General features: G+C 34.8%; 1 pseudogene; it reads left to right on the top strand.

Annotated features, from left to right (window-relative positions):
• The first annotated feature begins 1,094 nt into the window (after nt 1-1,094).
• On the top strand, nt 1,095-3,320 carry LOC141550610 (small ribosomal subunit protein eS4-like; annotated as a pseudogene).
• The last annotated feature ends 1,716 nt before the right edge of the window (nt 3,321-5,036 follow it).

Below are 5,036 nucleotides of genomic sequence, written 5' to 3'. Positions count from 1 at the left end.
TTCTGAAGCCTCAGTAAAAATGGGGATAACAACAACCTTAAAAGATTGTGAGGAAAATGCTTATAAAGCATTTCAGGCTTATAAAGCTTTATAAGCCTGAAATATTGTGCAAATGTGAGTGATTATTACTAGAAATACTTTTTCAAGATTCCATAGCCTTCTGTTCTTTTGAGCTTTGGTGTTTATGAAATTAGAGTTGTTTTATTTTTAGCAAACATATAATGAATTTTAAATTTAAGGCATGGAATGGAATACCATTTGATTTTATAAACTATACTAAAGTAAAGTTTTTCTTCCAACTGTTGATTTATTCAAATTATAATGAGAGATGTAGGAAAGCAGAAATATAGCTAGTTTTCTTTTATATGAAAGCTGGGTTGTATGAGAGCAAGATCCCTTCAGTGAATTATTTTCATTAATTAAATAACAATTCTGTGTCCAATGACACCTTCCTGTAATGGGCCAGAATTCTGGAGAAATGTACTTAAAACAAGGATTCTTACAACAAGGTGTTAACTCAGTGGAATTGATAAGACAATGGTTATCTAGTTTAGCATGGTGATTAATAGTTCTCTAAGTTCATTATGATTGAATTAATCTTACAATAAATAATGGTTCCCTAGTAATATAATAATTGGCTTATACTCAGTATACTGCATATAAACTGGGACAAACTCAGCCAGAGAAGGGCTAGGAGATAGATTCAGAGAAGACAGAGGTTTTGAGGCTTTTTTCTCATTTGATATCATCATGACAACTTGCTGAGTGATATAACTTTCAGATCAAGATCTGCATGATCTGTTAATGGTTTTGTGTTTTTTAATTTTACTTGAACAAACTTTTGAAAGCCATAGTTATTAATCAACAGAAGTCAAACCTGAAGAAAAATAGGAAATATGAAATATTAGTTGAATTTTACTTTCTTGCCAGGGAATTAACATATAATGTAAGATAAATATCTTCAAGACTAGACAGGAATATGCAGTATATTCTGATTCCAAAACTGGGTGTTGAACTGGGTATCTCCTTATACCTAAAAGGAACAAGTTTTCTTTCCTTTCCTCCAAGGGAGAAGAAGTAACAAATATTTAGAGATGAGAAGTGAACAGGAAGAGAGATCAAAATTCCTAGAGGATGAGTGGCCTGACTGTGAGTAAGGTATGGAGAGTAAGATAAAAAGAGTACAACAAATTGACCTATTAGGTGGGTGCTTGGTACTACTGCTTGGGCTTGCAACTAACATTTGCTTTACCCCATACATCTATATGGCTCACTTGTAAGAAAACTTTGAAGAATAGAAAAGATCTTAATCTATATTAGCTCCTGGGCAATGATACTAGGTGTGGCCAGTTGGTCTGGGTCCTGAAGAACATCGCATCAAATAGTCAAAAACTCTATGCTTTGAGGTAAGGACTAATAGAAGACTTTTGCTGATGTATACATCTTTTTGTGAATCATATCGACACTCATCAGAGACATATGTGAGAATAACAGAGTTTCACTTCCAGTTGATCAATGATGGACAGAAATAACTACACCCAGAGAAGGAACACTGGGAAGTGAATGTAAATTGTTAGCACTAATGTTTATCTACCCAGGTTACTTATACCTTCGGAATCTAATACTTAATGTGCAACAAGAAAATGGTATTTACACGCATATATTGTATCTAGGTTTTACTGTAACACATGTAAAATGTATGGGGATTGCCTGTCATGGGGGGGAGGGAGTCGAGGGACGGGGGATAATTTGGAAAAATGAATACAAGGGATAATATTTAAAAAAAATTACTCATGCATATATACTGTGAAAAAAAATTCCAAATTAAAAAAAAAAGAGAGAGAATAACAGAGTTTGAAAAATAGACCTTGTGTTAACCTGGATGTTTGGGTGGGGATGGCATTTGCATCCCTAATCAGTTATTCTCTCTTTTGATTATTTAGTGAGATTTGCTACTATGGATTCAAATTTTTCTATATTGTTAATTTTTTTTTTGCTAATAAATTCTGCTCTCATAATTCTTTCTCTTTTAAAATCATTCAGGAAAATCCTGATTTGATTTTATGTTCTCTTAGGAGAACATGGAATAGTTGCCTGATATTGAAAAACTCTGAATCAGCTTGTTCAGCCCTGACAGAGTATGTTGGTGCTCAGTAATTATTAGTGATCATATGAGAAGTTGGAGATTATTCACTGGATCTTTACAACATCAGTATTATTAGTATACTAGACATCTTTTCCCACATAGCTTTGGGACTGGCTAATATTGTTGCTGAAAAAGATGCTGAGGTCCAGAGGGATAAAGTGGCCAAATATACACAACTTATAAATATTCAGTGCCTCTGACCCTACAGTTTAGTAAATTTCCCACTTTATCTCAGATACAGCAAAATCATGGCAATATGTGATGTTCTGTTGTCTCTAAATTGTAATCATTCTCTGGGGAGCAGGTTTCTTGGGGAGCTTCTGGAAGCAGCCTTGGCTTTAGTTCAAATTTAATAATCCCAAAATGCAGCCAAGAGTTAAAAGTCTGGATCCTTTATTGTGTCCTTCTTAATCTTGAATCTTTTCCTGGGACCCTGTTGGCTTCAGTAGAGGCTCTCTCTCTCCTTGGTTCCCCAATGAGCTCTTGTCAGAATGTCTCCAGCCAGCACTAAGGTAGACATGGGAATGAATCAGGCTCTGCCTCCAAGAGTGTGGGATTGTGGGTTTCCCAGAAGTCAATCCTAGTTGTGAATCTCCCATGAGATTCATGAGATCCATGAGCAGGCAATGTCCACAGTGATATTATATAGCCTACTGGCTTTATGGTTGCCATTAACATTGAGAAAATAGATGAATATTTCCTTCTTGTTTTGCTGTCCATCATACACTAATGAAAAGGCTAAATATAAATTGTGCAAAGTGAGAAAAATCTATACGGGTAGAAACGATATTCTGCTAGTGGTGACCCATGATGCTCATTTATTCATTACCCAGATCCTCTCATCAAAGTGAATTTCACAGTTCAGATTGTTTTAAAAGCTGGCAAGATCACTGATCTTATCAAGTTTGATATTGGTAATAAATGTCTGGTAACCAGTGGAGCTAACTTGGGTTGAATCAGTGTGATCATAAACAGTGAGAAACTTCCTGACTCTTTTGATCTTTGTCCATGTAAAAGATGCCAATGGCAATAGTTTTGCCAGTAGACTTTCAAACTTTTTTGTTATGGACAAAAGTAATAAGCCTTGGATTTCTCTTCCCAGAGGTAGGGTATCTGCCTTATAATTGCTGAAGGAAGAGTCAAGAGATTGGCAGCTAAACAGAACAATGGCTAAATGATTGCTGACAAGAATTTGTAGAGTTTCATTCAAATGTTTTTAATCAAAAACATGATTACCCACAAAAATATAAAATACACAAGATAAGTAATGGGTAATTTAAACAACTCAGTCTTATAAATGAAATTGAACAAGCCATAAATGCCTTTTTCTTTTTTCCTTGGATGAGAATACTATGGGTGTAAATGTTGCATAATATGTTAGAAGATGCTATATTAATTTTTTAATAATAGTTTTTATTTACCAGATATATGCATAGTCAATTTTACAACATTGACAATTGCCAAACCCTTTGTTCTAATTTTTCCCCTCCTTCTCCTCCCCCACCATGGTCGGTTGACCAATATGTGTTAAATTAAATACAATATATGTATACATGTCCAAACAGTTGTTTTGCTATAAAAAAAAAAAGAATCGGACTTTGAAATAGTGTACCATTAGCCTGTGAAGGAAATCAAAACTGCAGGTGGACAAAAACAGAGGTACTAGGAATTCCATGTAGTGGTTCATAGTCATCTCCCAGATTTCTTTTGCTTGGTGTAGCTGGTTTCAGTTCATTACTGCTCTATTGGAACTGATTTGATTCTTCTCATTGTTGAAAATGCCACATCCATCAGAATTGATCCTTATATAGTATTGTTGTTGAAGTAACAATGATCTCTTGGTCCTGCTTATTTCAATCAGCATCAGTTCATGGAAGTCTCTCTAGGCCTTTCTGAAATCATCCTGTTGGTCATTTCTTACAGAACAATAATATTCCATAACATTCATATACCACAATTATTCAGCCAATCTCCAATTGATAGACATCCACTTAGTTTCCAGTTTCTGGCCACTACAAAGAGGCCTGCCACAAACATTCTTACACATACAGGTCCCTTTCCCTTCTTTAAGATCTCTTTGGGATATAAGCCCAGTAGTAACACTGCTGGGTCAAAGGGTATGCACAGTTTGATAACTTTTTGAGCATAATTCCAAATTGTTCTCCAGAATGGCTGGATGTAATCACAGTTCCACCAACAATGTATCAGTGTCCCTGTTTTCCCACATGCCCTCCAACATTCTACATTATCTTTCCCTGTCATTCTAGCCAATCTGACAGGTGTATAGTGGTATCTCAGAGTTGTCTTAATTTGCATTTCTCTGATTAATAATGACTTGGAGAATCTTTTCATATGACTAGAAATAGTTTCAATTTCTTTATCTGAGAATTATCTGTTCATATCCTTTGACCATTTATCAATTGGAGAATGCCTTGATCTCTTATAAATTAGTCAATTTTCTATATATTTTGGAAATGAGGCCTTTATCAGGACTTTTGACTATAAAAAATGTTTTACCAGTTTATTGTTTCCTTTCCAATCTTATCTGCATTAGTTTTGTTTGTACAAAAAACTTTTCAATTTGATATAATCAAAGTTTTCTACTTTGTGATCAATAATGATCTCTAGTTCTTCTTTGGACATAAATTCATTCCTCTTCCACTGCTCTGAGAGGTAAACTATCCTATGTTCCTCTAATTTATTTAAAATCTCATTCTTTATGCCTAGGTCATGAACCCATTTTGACCTGACCTTGGTGTGTTGTTAAGTGTGGTCAATGCCTAGTTTTTGCCATTTTAATTTCCAATTTTCCCAGCAATTTTTGTCAAACATTGAGTTCTTATCCCAAAAGCTGGGGTCCTTGGGTTTGTCAAACACTAGATTATTAAAG

This window comes from Sminthopsis crassicaudata, chromosome 1 (genome assembly GCF_048593235.1).
Source record: "Sminthopsis crassicaudata isolate SCR6 chromosome 1, ASM4859323v1, whole genome shotgun sequence".
In the NCBI taxonomy this organism is placed as follows: Eukaryota; Metazoa; Chordata; class Mammalia; order Dasyuromorphia; family Dasyuridae; genus Sminthopsis; species Sminthopsis crassicaudata.
The sequence above is the reverse complement of the archived record's forward strand: the minus strand, read 5'-3'. Positions and strand labels throughout refer to the sequence as shown.